We start from the raw sequence: 18,045 nt of genomic DNA, 5'->3' as shown, positions 1-18,045 counted from the left end.
CAAGTATAAGATTCATGATTTAAGTTAAATACACTCGACCCGTGAAGATTCCGGGGTAGACTAGGTCTTCAGCAACCAATGCTTGCCGTAAAAGGCCATTATGCTTGTCGTAAAAGGCGACTAACGGGATCGGGTGATCAGACTCTCTGACTTGGTTGATGCATGTCATTGATCTAAATTCCGTGGCTCGATGCCCATGATATGAATAACTGGGTTGTCTGGTCCAGACTCGATTATTTACAGACCGCCGTCATATAGCTGAGTGCGGCGTTAAACAACAAACCAACCTAAATACACTCATACATACACACACAAACACAACATCCAAACACCAGGGTTAGAAATTGGCACTAGTCATTTTGACATTTTAAAGGTCTTGCTATATGCTATCATTTTAGGACTAGTGGACTGAAAGTGCAAACACTAATCAACTAGTGAATTGAGTGGTCAGACTAGGTTGTCATCATACTCTGAGGGCATGGATCTTTGCTGAAAATAACAATCACTAGATTGCCTGGTCCATGTTCAATTATTTACAGGCTGCCATCACAGAGCTGGACTATTGTGAGTGTGATGTTTCACATTACATTGAAATATACCATGATGAATACATGTAGTTTGTATTTATCACAAACAAAAATACTCACTCAATACTTGGTATCCTCCCTGAGGATGTCTGTGAACCTCCCCACAAACCCTGAACATGCTGAAACAGAAAACAACTAACTTGTCTTTATCCTTTCAATGTTTCAGTGTGAATTTGTTAAAGATTGATAAGCTGTCATTATTCATTGTAATCCATATCTCACTTTCAGGTGGTTCAGGTGGCAACACATGATTGGAATTGAATGCCACGTTTTGTTTTACATGCACTTTGCCAGATTTATACCCTTGGTAACTAACCCTCATCATCAAATCCCAGCGTTATGTTGAGAATAAGGACACGACCCTTAAAAGTCCTGCACCTGTAGCTCTTATGCAATCCCAAATAGAAATATCATGTCACAACAAACACTTGATCATATTAATAACAAAGGATTTCCGAAAACAACAAAACTAAAAGGGCCCTTGACGTTTACAGTAGTAACATTGAGATCAGGAAAATATCTAAATCAATCCATTCCATAAGATCTCTGTATAGAAATCATGGAACATTATGTCTCGAAGCCCTGCTACGTACCTGGCATCTGCAAGCTGCTCTTCCTTCCTTCGGCTGTCAATCGAGTTTTCGAAATACTTGACGTCCTCGTTGTGGATGGCTCAGGTGGATTTCGACCGGGATTTCCGAGTTAGAGGTGATTGAGAACAATGTATCGATACACGAGGTAAGCATATCGCAATCAAGCATCACGGTGTACATCGATTACACGAGGTTTGAGTGTTTGTTTACATTTGTGTTCCAAAATGGCGCCCTCGGCCATACAGGGAATTATGGGTAGACTTGCTTGTCCCGGAATAACACGAGTTGGTCACGAATGACGAGCGGTCATTTCTGCAGCAGTTACGGAAAGAGACGAGGTTGGCCGATTACAGTTCATACAGGCCATATTGGGAGCCGCGGGGATTTCGACAGTGTGTATTAGGAAGTATACCTATGTGGTGTATGGAATATGCGTTTGCCTACCATGCCAGGCAGTGTGACAAGGGATATCCCAGCGGATGTAATATTCCCACAGCAGAAATGTTTCACAACCTCGATTGCAGGGAGCTGAAGATGTGACATATTCAGACAGAGACCATAATACATAGACTGTTATATGGTCTCTGATTCAGGTAAGGAATATGTTAATAATATTGATCACGTATTAAAGTTATTTATCTTCTGTAAGCCACTTATTCTGTTTTATATATGTTAGTAAATGTGTGATTTAATTTTTGTAGGATAAGCAATCTACCTAACTTATGTTAATCCTTGCTAATGTATATTATGTAGAAATATGTTTGCTTATTTATATTCCTTTATCTAGATACTCTATAGTGACTCATTTTTTTAGTTCATACCGTACCGACTAAACTTACTTTTGCAGGTGTGAATAATCAAGAACAAATTAAATGACAGGAGTTTTGCAACAGTGAACATTGTGAAGTGGAAGATAAGACATTTGAAAGGTATGGATATTTTCACTTGAACTTGTTGAAGAATACCGTGATGACAACTTTATCATGTTGGGAATTTTGGCGGTGGGGTAGCCTAGTGGTTGAAATGCTGAAGACCAAGGTTCGATTCTTGTCATGGGTACAATGTGTGAAGTCTATGTCAGGTGTCCCTTGCTGTGGTATTGCTAAAAACAGCGTAAAACCATACCCACTCATTTGGGGATTCCGGGTTGGAATTGGTCCCCATCAACCTATGCTAGTTGTAAGAGAGGGTTATACTATAAAGGGAAATAGTACCTCGCCTACTATTGCCTGGTGAAAACAGCACCTTGTTATTTTTTTACCTTGGGTCTGAATATGCCCGAATACATGAAATTAAACTTGCATGGTCACTTGTAAACACAAATAACTGAGAAATGTTCAAAAAGGTTTACATTAAAAACTAGCATCTACTTGCCGACTCTGATTTGGAGATGCAACTAAACTTATTGTGAAAATATAATATAATAGAAATTAGCCTCTGCTCAAATTTACTCATGATTCTGATTGGGAGGTGCAACTAAACTTATCATTGAAAGATCACATGCTTTGAAGTTTTAAGTAGCTTTACTCAGATTAGCTCAATGTCAAGCTGAACCTGAGTCTGGCGAAAATGTCAAGAAACTGGACAACAGGTATACTATATATGTCATATTTATTTTAGTAAGTAGGAAATAAATAGTAATTTTATAGAAATTTCATTTATATATATTTCGGCCAGGAATCAACATGTCTCTCCAGATAACAGACAACAATTAGTAGCCTTTTTTGCCAAATCAAGGTGCTGTTTTCGTTGGAGAAATCGGTGACATTTTGATGAGGTGCCGTTTTAGCCTCACCCATAAGAGATAACCTAATAGATCAGGTTATCAGGCTCAGTGACCTGGTTCATGGCATCTGACAGTGACCATCTAACAGTGTGGATTGATGTTCACAAGATCAATCACTGGATTGTGTAGAATTTTGGGCCTACCTTAGAATACAGTACCTAACTTTTCAAACAGGTCACAGTATCCTGTGATGTAATTCGTAGTATTCTGTTGCCTGGCACACTGGCAAAACAATGCATTGTGATGTCAGGGGTCATTGGATGTGCATATATATGCTCTTTTCAGTGGTCTATCGTCTCCACACACTATGTTGTTGCATGAGTTTAAATTATTTGTTTACTAAATATTGTTTTAAACATTTATATGTGAACTGGATGGGTAAACAAGCAAAAACTTATTTGAATACCGCTCCAGAATTAGAATACAATATGATATGACAAAAGTACAGTCAAGGAATACAATTATATACATGTTCTTATTATAGAAACTACGTTGTCGGCGCTGTCAGGTCGCATTTTTAGTAGTAATAGTGTACTGCAATATACGGCAAGGAATAGTATTATAAATTTAAGATGCTATGTACAATCACAAAACCTATTGGATAGCCGAATGTAGTCTTCTACTGATTTAAGAATTTCTAAGTTTATTTTTGACGTCCTTTCAGGATTACCTAATAGAATTGAATTTAGATCATATCCCTTAACATAATAGTACATATTCTGTCTTAAATCATTGTAATTTGGACATATGAGAAAGAAGTGAAGTGCCTCTTCAGTGTGATGGCCACAGCTACATGCAGGATTATCTTATAAATATTGCCTGCGGATGCACATTTTATAACAAGTGCTTGTTTATTTTCTATATACTTTTATTTCATTTTTTACTTATTACAGTGGTTAAAATGATTATAAATATAAATTGAAACTAATAATGTGCAATAAGCGGGTTATAGCTGAAACGACACCTTAGCAAAACAGCACTGACTGGCGAAATACTCGCCGAAAGCGAAAACGGCGATTATTACTTGACGAAAATGACACCTTATTTTTTTTTTTAACCTTGGTAAAATAAATGAAATTAAACTAGGATTGATAACTTGCAAAGACCAATAATTGTGAAATGTTAAAACAAGTTTACAATAGAAATTAGCCTCTACTCCAACTTATCCTATACCCGACTCAGTTTATTGTGATAACATGCTTTGAAGTAAAATATATGGAATTAAACACACATCGTCTCACACAAACACAAATGCATGTAGTTGTTAAACGTTGAAACAAGTTTACCTTCGAAATTAGTCCCCTACTCCAATTTACTCACCGACTCTGATTGGCAGACACAGCTCACTTGTTGTGAATGTATTTTTCACTTTAAAGTTTAAAGTACTCAATGTCAAGCTGAAACTGTATTTAAGAATCCTAACATGGTGCAATTTTTCACAATGGCCTTTCGATGTGTCATTTGAACATGTTGAAAGGTTTTACAAGGGATATTTGTAACCCAATACTTTCCGTAACGGGCGACAATGCTCGTCTAAAGAGTTGACTAACGCCATCAGGTGGCAATCAGGCTCGGTGACTTGGTTGATGTATGTCATTGATCCCAATTGTGTGGGTCGATGCTCATGATGTCAATCACTGTACTGTCTGGTCCAGACTCGATTATTTACATATAGCCGGAATATTGCTTGAGTGCGGCATAAAACAGCAAACCAAATCATAAGTGTGGGATGAATGATTTGAAATTAGCAAGTTTAATGTGACCTTCAATCACTACAACCTGATCTGAGTCTTGAAAAGATATGACTTTGATTCAGTGAAAATTTGCATCATGATAGTTTCAACTGTAGATACAGTTAATCTGTTTTTTGTACAGTTTCTGTTTATTCAATATATATTTTGTTCAAATAAGCTTTGCCTCTTCACCAACCCTATTCCTCTTTTGGAATAAATAGTGTCTAATAATTCAAACACCATCACCATCATCCTAGTGAACACAACAAAGAAATGCACATCAAATACGTCATTATTATTATTTCTGATCTCTGATAAATTAGAAAAAAACTGTTATCCAGCAAGATAAATTTCCTTGGTCCCAAGAAGCATGTTACATAGTAAACTGACTCGATAATTGAATAGCAGTTGTAAAGGCACAACTGACTAAGCCGTCACTACTCAATTAAGTAATTAACAGACAATTGCAAGTACTAATTCCCACCCGACACTAATTGCCCTGTTAATCCCTAGTCCACAATGAGTTGACATTGAGTTCATTTTGCTAATTAGCTGTTTTTAGAGTAGCAAGGTAATAAACATCAAAGGTGGGGCAGGCTTTGATCATGTGTTCTGTAGAAGAGATGATGTCACTTGTTTTATGTTTATTTAGGATTAGCTACATCCCTTGATGCTACCAAGGCAGCCCTTGAGATTATCAGACAGTTTGGCTAGACACAAACTGATGTCTCCCTTGTAGCACACTATGTGTCAGACACAGACTTTGACCACTCTGTGCAGATGCATATCAATGCATAAAGAACATTGGGTAGATGATTCAACAATGCCACACAAGTCAAAGTTGGGTTTCACTGTATTTAGAAACAGACGATGGATCCAAAACTTTATAACAGTAATTATGATTAATTTAAACTTTGCCAGGCTAATTTTTTGGCAGATTTGCATGTTATTGTTAATCTTCATTTAGTTAATTTTCAAAATAGATAGGATGAATGATAAAATATGATAATGAGTCATGAATATTTGAATTCAGATCAGAACAAACAGGGAGGGTCACCCCAAAATGTGAGAGTCTCTAGGGGAGACTTTTGACAAAACGGACAATAAAATATAAAGTGCTTTGCATTTTCTTTCAGTGAGGGTTGTGTCAAAAATGAATGAGAACATACCGGTAATACATGACCGGCCCCTTTAATGTAATATACATAGTTTTTAGTTGATGGTTCAGGTTGTACTTTTCAGTTGAATTTCTTATCACTGTCTATGATGGACTACCAATTAACGGTAGATATTTAATATCCATAATAACTTAGATAAATGCTTCTACAGTCTCATCCTAATTTGTCAAAATTTGAATTTCAATATAGCTTCCATTAATGAATTAATGAATTTGGTGAGAATATCTATTGTCTGAATTCCTAATTTACTTTCTTTTGTATTTGGTGTGCAAGGGTAGCCTAGTGGGTGAAACAGTCTCTGAAACCCGGGTTCAGTTCACCACATGGGTACAGTGTGTGAAGCCCATAGCTGGAATATTGCTAACAAGCTGCATGAAACTATACCAACTCACTCGCTCATTATGTTGTATTTTGAGATCACTTACATGACATGTGTTTTGATAATTATGAATAGTTGCATTTATGTATTTATGTATAAGAACCTATGTAACTTAGTTTTGCATAGTCTTGTTTACCCTTCCTTACATTTTGATGTAATGCAAACACTCAAGCAAAATTCAGGTGAACCTTGTGGTATTGTTTTCGAAGACCGCATACATTTTTGTATTTTCTGAACACTTTTCTGTTTGCAATGGCTTATTTACATGTTCAAAGATTGGTTAAATATCAGTTGCAAGATAAATTGTCAATACCTCACTGTTTGAGAAAACAACTTTAAACATTTGTAAATTTATATGTGTGTGTTTCATAACTTTTGACTAACAAGTTTCTAAAGATGTTATGAAATGTTTCAGGTACCTGGATTTCACAATCTGACACCAGCTACATTTAAGAAGATCTTGCTCACACAATTCAGACAAGGGACTCGCCGGAAGATGAACAGTACTCCTGATAACAACCAACAGATTCACCTCAGAAAGTGATGATTCTGAATGAATAATGCCACTAATGTGACTGTAGGTGGTTTTATTATGACACTAATGAAGTCTGAATGAATTTATGCCAAAGCACTGTGACTATGTCCAGGTTGTGTACACCGATGCTGACCATACAAATCTGAATGACTTTTGTGGTTTACTGCAGAAACATAATTGACTTTAGATATTCTTCTTCAATAAAATTCTTCTGAGATTTGACTAATTTGTTTATTTAGAAAATGGCATTGAAGCGTCTGTTCTGTAAGGCCTTGCAAACACCACTGGTTACTTTATGCTAGTTCCTCTTCTTGCTTGATCAAATTTCAATTTGTGATATGTACCAATGAAATGCCATATAATCAATAAATAAGATTTTTTTCCAAAAACATGATTTGTTTTGCTTCATTAGCATAAAGATATATAATACTGATCAGCCATAACATAGGTGCTGAACAAATATGAAATGTACTAATGCCCTGAATGTTTTCTTACTATAAATACTTAACAAAAGTTGTAGTTCCACCATAGTAGACAAATGACATTGATATTTTTTCTGTACTTTATTTAGGTGTTTTCTATGGATGCCATTAGTCTTATGCACCAATTTGGGACAATTGTATTCTGTTTTATATTCCCATGAAACTACACTGTCCCGATATAACAAGTACTGATACCGTTCCAAACTAATCTGTTAATCTCACCAGGGCCAAATGCCAAATCACATAGCCAATGACTTTCCATTTTTTTCTGAGTGAGAATGCTGTTTTGCCACTTTTAGCAATATTGCAACAATATCATGGTGGCGGACACCAGCAATAAGCTTCACACATTGGACCCATGTCGCAAAACAACTTGTGAACAATGCATGCCCACATGTCTCAGTTTGAGGAGGATATTTACCATTAAAATAACACAGAATATTACAACAGGTACCTGTAACTTTTTCTTTTTCTCAGCACAAACTGGAAGTCTGGACATGAAATTTAAGGATATCATTATACAAGAACTGATGTTTGTTCATTAAATACCATTAACATCCAAAAAGGACAAAATATGAAATTGAACAATTTTCTTCTCCAAAAATGTTTTAGGAGGATATTTACCATTAAAATAACACAGAATATTACAACAGGTACCTGTAATGCACAGGCTAACATTATTTACCAGAAGCAAGTCATGAAGAAAATTTGCATCCGGATACCTTCCGGAAACCTTCCGGAAACCTTCCAGATGCCTTCAACAACCTTCAAATTGCTTGGTATTTTCAAGTTAATTTTTTTATGTGTTTCACACTTAAGTGAACAAAATGCACCCCCCAAATTTTGACATTTTTTTTGGAAGGTTTCCGGAAGGTTTCCGGAAGGTATCCGGGCCGGATCCAAAATGGGAAGGTATCCGGAAGGTTTCCGGAAGGTTTCCGGCAGACGGAAACCTACACTTTTTTTGCTGTGTTATTCTCAATGTGACCACAGGTATTTTCAAGTAGGTGACATTTGGTGCGGAACTGTGGGTGATGTGTTTAGCTAAGCATGTCATTTTCTTTATTGCTGCTCTGAGGCTAAACTGTGCACACTTGTATAGGTAATAGCAGTTGAATGCTTTATTATTATTTTTAAAACATAACGTTACTATAGAATTCAATGGGAAATAATTTGGTTGTGTGTTACCATGACAGTAGCACTGCACGCAAATAATCAATTGGAAAGAGTCGCGTCCATTGCCAAGCGGTATACCACTCGATAAAAATAGCCTATATCTGGGACAGAAACTGATGTGAACAACTCTCGTTAGGTTCCAGAATATGAATCGATTCTTAACACTGCTTTATTAATGATATGGCATTCAGAAATGTTTTTGTATATCAATATACTTGCTCTCACATGCTTATTAAATGCCTTATTCCAATATTTCGACGGTACACTTCCGTTGAGAAAAGTATTGCTGTACGATGCCTAGCTAAAAATAAATATATCCCCGGCGTTGGGGGAAGCCCCATACTTTAACCAGAGCAGCGTCTGACAAGTGGCAACATGTCACTGTGATCGGGTTTTTATTACTTTATTCTATTGGTTTCACTGGGGTATGAGGACAGCATCAGTGAACGGCATGGCGACTCTAGTAACCGTATGTGTAGCGTCAGCGTGTCTATGAACAATAGAAAAGGTATATGTGTATGCGCGGAGTGCGTCACTCGCCTTCACCACTGAGGTATGAGGACAGCATCAGTGAACGGCACGGCGACTCTAGTAACCGTATGTGTAGCGTCAGCGTGTCTATGAACAATGGAAAAAGGTATATGTGTATGCGCGGAGTGCGTCACTCGCCTTCACCACTGGGGTATGAGGACAGCATCAGTGAACGGCATGTCGACTCTAGTAAGCGTCAGCGTGACTATGAACAATTGAAAAGGTATATATGTATGTGCGGAGTGCGTCACTCGCCTTCACCACTGGGGTATGAGGCAGCATCAGTGAACAACATGGCGGCTGCCAGTGAGTACATACCAAGCAGCTGGCGCCTGCGCATGCACCGAGAACATCAATACAAATACTGAACATGAGGCAATCTGGTACATTACACTGGCCACTTACCGTACAACGCAGAAACTACTGCTACAGTCAAGAATACATTGTTAATCCAGATGTGAATTTTCGTCTCTCTCGGTTAATGATCCGATATCTGCACGTGTGTGTCACTGCTTTGTGTTGTTAATGCATTAGGTGCATAGCTATATAGGTCAACCGAGGCCTGCGCATGTCGTAGGAAGCGAAATCATAGACCGGGTAGTTAGGCTGGATAGGATCGAACATCATGACGTCAGCCTTTGGAATCTTTTTTATCTTAATGTTAGGTTCTAAGTGTGACGTTGTGCAACAAACAAGGAAATAGTGTTGTGTTGTCTGCTTCCTATTTAATCATGTGTTTTGCAACCTCATTGCGTGAACAGTGGGTGAGGTGAAATAGGGTTTTACGTCGCGTCCAAGATTATTGCACTTATATAGCGACGTGCATGTACGTGTGTGTTTGTGTGGCTGATTGTTCTTGACCGGACTGATGCCGATTTATAGTGCTAGCTCACTGAGATACCATGCTGCAGTTTAACATGAATACCCCACTCAGACACAGTATACTGACTCCAAGTCGACCAGTCTTTGTTTTAGCCCCTTAATGCCGAGCGCCAGACAGGGTAACAACAAGTTCCATATTTTAACGTATTTTGGTATGACGCGGCCGGGGTTCGAACCCCGGACCTTCCACTCTCCGGGAACGCTCTACCACTAGACCACGGAGGCGGTCCGTGAACACTGGGAGAAAGGGTTGGGGCATTGACACATGCACACAAATAGAAAACTATCATTACGACAACAGGAGCTGATGTAGCCAAAAATAAAGAGTAGGGCATCATGAAATATAAATGTCAAGATCGATCGTCAGAAGAAACATCAATCTTGAAAAAAATGAATGCAAAACTGTTTAGGAACCACAATATAACACCCAACACATGCGAGCCATTGCACTCGGATCACGCAGTTCATCCGTGCACGTGGGTAGGAGTCAGTCTTAATATTCAGATATATCGCTCTGATCCTGGAGTAGTGTTCATCCGCTTTGATCCAGGAGTAGTGTTGAATCGCTCTGATCCAGGAGTAGTGTTGAATCGCTCTGATCCAGGAGTAGTGTTGAATCACTCTGATCCAGGAGTTGTGTTGAATCGCTCTGATCCAGGAGTAGTGTTGAATAGTTCTGATCCAGGAGTAGTGTTGAGGCGCTCTGATCAAGCTACCACACACGCCCCAACTGCAACAATTGACTCACACAATCTACAACACACACCCCTCACTGCAACCATCGACTCACACAATCTACCACACACACCCCTAACTGCAACCATTGACTCCCACAATCCACCACACACGCCCCTCACTGCAACCATTGACTCACACAATCTACCACACACGCCCCTCACTGCAACCACTGACTCACACAACCTACCACACACGCCCCTCACTGCAACCACTGACTCACACAATCTACCACACACACCCCTAACTGCAACCATTGACTCACACAATCCACCACACACACCCCTCACTGCAACCATCGACTCACACAATCTACCACACACGCCCCTCACTGCAACCATTGACTCACTCAATCTATCCCACACGCCCCTCACTGCAACCACTGACTCACACAATCTTCCACACACGCCCCTCACTGCAACCATTGACTCACACAATCTACCACACACGCCCCTCACTGCAACCATTGACTCACACAATCTACCATACACGCCCCTACCTGCAACCATTGACTCACACAATCTCCACACACGCCCCTCACTGCAACCACTGACGCACACAATCCACCACACACGCCCCTAACTGCAACCATTGACTCACACAATCTCCAAAAACGCCCGTAACTGCAACCACTGACTCACACAATCTACCACACACTTCCCTAACTGCAACCATTGACTCACACAATCTCCACACACGCCCGTAAATGCAACCACTGACTCACACAATCTTCCACACACGCCCCTCACTGCAACCACTGACTCACAATCTACCACACACGCCCCTAACTGCAACCATTGACTCACACAATCTCCACACACGCCCGTAACTGCAACCATTGACTCACACAATCCACCACACACGCCCCTCACTGCAACCACTGACTCACACAATCTTCCACACACGCCCTTCACTGCAACCACTGACTCACACAATCTCCCACACACGCCCCTCACTGCAACCATTGACTCACACAATCTACCACACACGCCCCTAACTGCAACCATTGACTCACACAATCTACCACACACGCCCCTCTCCGCAACCATTGACTCACACAATCTACCACACACGCCCGTAACTGCAACCATCGACTCACACAATCTACCACAGACAAACCCTAACTTCAACCATCGACTCGCACAATCTACCACACACGCCCCTAACTGCAGTCACTGATTCGCAAGGTCCTCCCTTCACGTCCGCAAACTACTCAAATGACCACAAACCTACCCCTGCACTTCCCAATCTCTTACAGTCACTGTCAACACTCCTTCTCACACACCGCTCTACCCCATCACACACACACACACACTGTCAACACTCCTTCTCAGACACCACTCTACCCAAACACACACACACACACACTGTCAACACTCCTTCTCACACACAATCTCTACCCCAACACACACACACACACACACACACACACACACACACACACACACACACACACACACACACACACACACACACACACACACACACACACACACACATACACACACACACACTGTCACCATCTCTACCCAAACACACACACACATTTTCAACACTCCTTCTCACACACCACACTACCCCATCACACACACACACAGTCAACACTCCTTCTCACACACAATCTCTACCCCAACACACACACACACACACACACACACACACACACACACACACACACACACACACACACACACACACACACACACACACACACACACACTGTCACCATCTCTACCCAAACACACACACACATTTTCAACACTCCTTCTCACACACCACACTACCCCATCACACACACACACAGTCAACACTCCTTCTCAGACACCATCTCTATCCCAACACACACACACACACACTGTCAACACTCCTTCTCAGACACCGCTCTACCCAAACACACACACACACTGTCAACACTCCTTCTCACACACCGCTCTACCCCAACACACACACACACACACACACACACACACACACACACACACACACACACACACACACACACACACACACACACACACACACACACACACACACACACACACACACACACACACACACACACACACTGTCAACACTCCTTCCCACACACCACCCTACCCCATCACACACACACACACACTATTAACAGAATTACCGCAGCGCTACCCACAGCCTCCCAGTGTGAAACCCTCCATGAGGCAGGTTATACAATGCACATGTCTATTCCCAAACTTCCCATGCTCTACCCTGCACTGCTGAGTTTCAAGCCCACGAGTCTCCCCCTGTCGTCCGCCACTGTCTGGTTCTCTGCGCGTCACGTCTCTCAGCAGTCTTACTGAGCCCGGTACAATTCTCGAGAATTCAGTGTGGACGCTTCTGACATTCTGGTTTGCTTGTCAAAATAAATGTCACCTACCTTCAACCCCTGTTTCGAACCAGTTTTAAGGAAATAGCGATATCATGCATTGATCTGTGCGAGGCGTTCGGGTTAAACTGAACTTTGAATTGTTCACTTGACACAGAAAACAGTCAATAACACTCCTGAATACGCTTCACTTGTGCATATCCACATTTCGGTGGAAGTCAAAATGTCTCTCCCATATGTCCTTGTATATATATTTCAGTATACTATTTACGGTAAGACTTCCGGCTGTTTCCACCCTTATATATATATATATATATATATATATATATATGATTCTAAGGATTGAGCGGCAATGCATTCACATATAACTGTTGGAGGTGCGGATATGGGAGAAAGTATTTTCCTGTTCACTGTGAGCTCCCATGTTTTATCACCAGCTTGCTGTTGCATGTTGAAAGCAGGTGGCCTAGTCGTCTAAGGCGCCGCGATTCGATGGAAGTCAAAATGTCACTGCCGTATGTCCTTGTATATTTATTTCAGTAAACTATTTACGGTAAGACTTCCGACTGTATCCCCCCTTAAATATCTCTCTCTCTCTCTCTCTCTCTCTCTCTCTCTCTCTCTCTCTCTCTCTCTCTCTCTCTCTCTCTCTCTCTCTCTCTCTCTCCAGTTTGCTGTTGTATGTTGAGAGAAAGGGGTGCGGGGGACCCAGTCGTCTAAGGCGCCGCGATTCGCTGTGCAGAGTTGCGTCCCATCGTCACGCCACAAACCTATGATTGTGGGTTCGAATCCTGCTTCGCCCCGATTATGTTTCTAGGTTTGTCAGCACCATACCCATGCTCGTGGGTTTCGAACGAAGCGGTAAACGTCTGAGACCTGCATCACTTCGGGTTTTCCTCCCACATTAAGCTGACACGCATCGATATACCTGGAATACTGTTAAAAGCGGCGTCAGACCCAGCTCACTCACTTGTTCAAAGAAACAGATACATCGGAATACTGTTAAAAGCGGCGTTAAACCCAGCTCACTCACTTGTTCAAAGAAACAGATACATCGGAATACTGTTAAAAGCGGCGTCAGACCCAGCTCACTCACTTGTTGACAGAAACAGATATACCTGGAATACTGTTAAAAGCGGCGTCAGACCCAGCTCACTCACTTGTTGACAGAAACAGATACATCGGAATACTGTTAAAAGCGGCGTCAGTTCCAGCTCACTCACTTGTTGACAGAAACAGATATACCTGGAATACTGTTAAAAGCGGCGTCAGACCCAGCTCACTCACTTGTTGACAAAAACAGATATACCTGGAATACTGTTAAAAGCGGCGTCAGAACCCAGCTCACTCACTTGTTCAAAGAAACAGATACATCGGAATACTGTTAAAAGCGGCGTTAAACCCAGCTCACTCACTTGTTGACAGAAACAGATACATCAGAATACTGTTAAAAGCGGCGTCAGACCCAGCTCACTCACTTGTTGACAGAAACAGATATACCTGGAATACTGTTAAAAGCGGCGTCAGACCCAGCTCACTCACTTGTTGACAGAAACAGATACATCGGAATACTGTTAAAAGCGGCGTCAGTTCCAGCTCACTCACTTGTCGACAGAAACAGATATACCTGGAATACTGTTAAAAGCGGCGTCAGACCCAGCTCACTCACTTGTTGACAAAAACAGATATACCTGGAATACTGTTAAAAGCGGCGTCAGAACCCAGCTCACTCACTTGTTGACAGAAACAGATACATCGGAATACTGTTAAAAGCGGCGTCAGACCAAGCTCACTCACTTGTTCAAAGAAACAGATACATCGGAATACTGTTAAAAGCGGCGTCAGTTCCAGCTCACTCACTTGTTGACAGAAACAGATATACCTGGAATACTGTTAAAAGCGGCGTCAGACCCAGCTCACTCACTTGTTGACAGAAACAGATATACCTGGAATACTGTTAAAAGCGGCGTCAGGCCCAGCTCACTCACTTGTTGACAGAAACAGATATACCTGGAATACTGTTAAAAGCGGCGTCAGACCCAGCTCACTCACTTGTTGACAGAAACAGATATACCTGGAATACTGTTAAAAGCGGCGTCAGACCCAGCTCACTCACTTGTTGACAGAAACAGATATACCTGGAATACTGTTAAAAGCGGCGTCAGACCCAGCTCACTCACTTGTTGACAGAAACAGATATACCTGGAATACTGTTAAAAGCGGCGTCAGACCCAGCTCACTCACTTGTTGACAGAAGCAGATATACCTGGAATACTGTTAAAAGCGGCGTCAGACCCAGCTCACTCACTTGTTGACAGAAACAGATACATCGTATAGGGGGATGATGATCAGGCAATCTTGGTGGAGTATATATCACTGCACCTCAAACACAAGGACCACTGGAAATGAGGATCAATGAATTCCTAGATCGTGTATCGTCGTTTAGATGCTCACAATATCAACCTCTTGTTTAGCTGGTCCAGTCAATAATTTACGGACAGCCATGCTACAGTTGTAAGACTGCTAGTCACACACACTTTCATGTTCCTGGCTTTGTGTATTGATATGACACCTGCAGTTTCAGTGTCCGTGCAGTTATTTCACCTGCTACTGTCACGTTTATGAAACTATCTGACTAAATCACAGACCGCCTCCGTTGTCCAGTGGTAGCGCGAGCGGAAGGTCGGGAGTTCAGTTCATACCAAAACACGATAAGGAAAGTACTTGTTGTTACCCTGACTGACACTCGATATTTATGGGCTAAAACTTGGACAGATACAGCAACGATTAAATCTACCTGGAAACAACGACAATCCATTAAAACTAGATATATCAACAATCCAGTATACCTAGATACAGCGACAATCCAGTACACCAAGAAACACTGACAATCCAGTATACCTAGATACAGCGACAATCCACTTTACCAAGATACAGCTACAACCCAGTACACCTAGATACATCAACAATCCAGTATACCGATATACAGCAACAGTCAAGTCTACCTAGATAGAGTGACAATCCAGTATGCCTAGATACATCAACAATACAATATACCCACTTACAGCAACAGTCAAGTCTACCTAGACACAGTGACAATCCAGTATACCTAGCTACATCAACAATCCAATATACCGACATACAGAAACAGTCAAGGCTACCTAGATACAGCAATAATCCAGTATACCTATATACATCAACAATCCAGTATACCTATATACAGAGACAATCCAGTATACCTAGATACACCGACAATCCAGTATACCGAGATACACCGACAATCCAGTATACCTAGATACATCAACAATCCAGTTTACCAAGAAACAGTGACAATCCAGTATACCCAGATACACCGACAATCAAGTATACCAATAAACACCGACAATCCAGTATACCTAGATAAAGTGACAATCCAGTATACCAAGAAACACTGACAATCCAGTATACAGTCCCACATACCAAGACACAGCGATAATCCAGTATACCCAGATCCAGTGACAATCCAGTATACAATCCAGCATACCTAGACACAGTGACAATCCAGTATACCCAGATCCAGTGACAATCCAGTATACCCAGATCCAGTGACAATCCGGTATACCTAGATTCACCAACAAACCAGTATACCTATATACATTGACAATCCAGTATACCTAAATACAGCAATAATCCAGTACACCCAGATACACCAACAATCCAGTTCACCTATATAAGTTCACAATCCAGTATACCGATATACAGCAACAGTCCAGTCTACCTAGATAGAGTGACAATCCAGTATACCTAAATACAGCGAAAATCCAGTACACCCAGATACACCAACAATCCAGTATACCTAAAAACACCGACAATCCAGTATATCAAGATACACCGAGAATCCAGTATACCAATAAACACCGACAATCCTGTATACGCAGATACACCAACAATCCAGTATACCCAGATACACCGACAATCCAGTATACCCAGACACACAGACAATACAGTAAACCCAGATACACCGACAATCCAGTATACCCAGATACACCGACAATCCAGTAAACCCAGATACACCGACAATCCAGTATACCCAGACACACAGACAATACAGTATACCCAGACACACAGACAATCCAGTATACCGACATACAGCAACAGTCCAGTCTACCTAGATACATCAGCAATCCAGTATACCAAGATACATCGACAATCCAGTACACCCAGATACACTGACAATCCACTTTACCTAGATACACCGACAATCCAGTATACCCAGATACACTGACAATCCAGAACATATATACACCGACAATCCAGTATACCCAGATACACCGACAATCCAGTATACCCAGATACACTGACAATCCAGTCTACCGACATACAGCAACAGTCCAGTCTACCTAGATACATCAGCAATCCAGTATACCTAGATACATCAACAATCCAGTATACCTAGATACACCGACAATCTAGAACATAGATACAGTGACAAACCAGTGTACCTAGATACATCGACTATCCAGTATACCTAGATACAGCGGCAATCCAGTATACTTAGATACAGTGACAACCCAGTATACCCAGATATACCTATACATATACAGTATTGTCACAGTATACACAGTTACAGTGACAATCCAGTATACCTAGATACAGCGACAACCAAGGATACTTGGATACAGCGACAATCCTGTGTAACTCGATACAACAACTATCCTGAATGCCAAGATACCTTTTTCGTTTAATATATCTGTGATATGTGTTTGTAGCAGAGATTAATTATGAACATGCCAATGGTTTTGAATACACGACAGTTTTGTTATGGATAACAAGTTCTTTTTTGTACTCTTTCAGTGTGACAGAACAACTTAACACAAATTTGTTTTGAAACAGCTTATGAATATATTGCTCTACATATTCATTAGTAAATCTTCAACACATCTGTGTCTGATAATATTTCCTTCTCTCTTCGTGACAGTGTTCATTTTCATCGTCCGGGTAAATTGAGGTGTGTGTGTGTGTGGGGGTGGGGGGGTGGGGGGGGGGGGGGTGGGGTGGGGTGGGGTATACTACAATCACGGCTTAAGCTTCCGTGAGTTGGAAAGAAGAGTGGTAGCTGTATGAC

The 18,045-nt window shown here is 41.1% G+C and overlaps 1 protein-coding gene and 1 long non-coding RNA gene across 3 annotated transcripts in view; one reads left to right on the top strand and one right to left on the bottom strand.

Annotated features, from left to right (window-relative positions):
- LOC139460901 (serine/threonine-protein phosphatase 6 regulatory ankyrin repeat subunit B-like) overlaps positions 1 to 9,486 on the bottom strand; it is a 31,867-nt gene extending 22,381 nt beyond the window's left edge. For both annotated transcript variants that reach the window (XM_071242374.1, XM_071242375.1), the window contains exon 1: positions 9,386 to 9,486. The gene's annotated coding sequence lies outside the window, so the exon portion shown is untranslated. The remainder of the gene's footprint in view (positions 1 to 9,385) is intronic.
- Positions 1,532 to 7,091, top strand: LOC139460968 (uncharacterized). The gene is made up of 3 exons (XR_011652854.1): positions 1,532 to 1,773; positions 2,028 to 2,109; positions 6,672 to 7,091. It is a non-coding gene; the product is annotated as an uncharacterized lncRNA (long non-coding RNA).
- Positions 9,487 to 18,045: the final 8,559 nt, after the last annotated feature.

This window comes from Haliotis cracherodii, unplaced genomic scaffold (assembly GCF_022045235.1).
Source record: "Haliotis cracherodii isolate W230 unplaced genomic scaffold, xgHalCrac1.p SCAF_14, whole genome shotgun sequence".
NCBI lineage: Eukaryota > Metazoa > Mollusca > Gastropoda > Lepetellida > Haliotidae > Haliotis > Haliotis cracherodii.
This window is presented reverse-complemented; position numbering and strand designations above follow the sequence as displayed.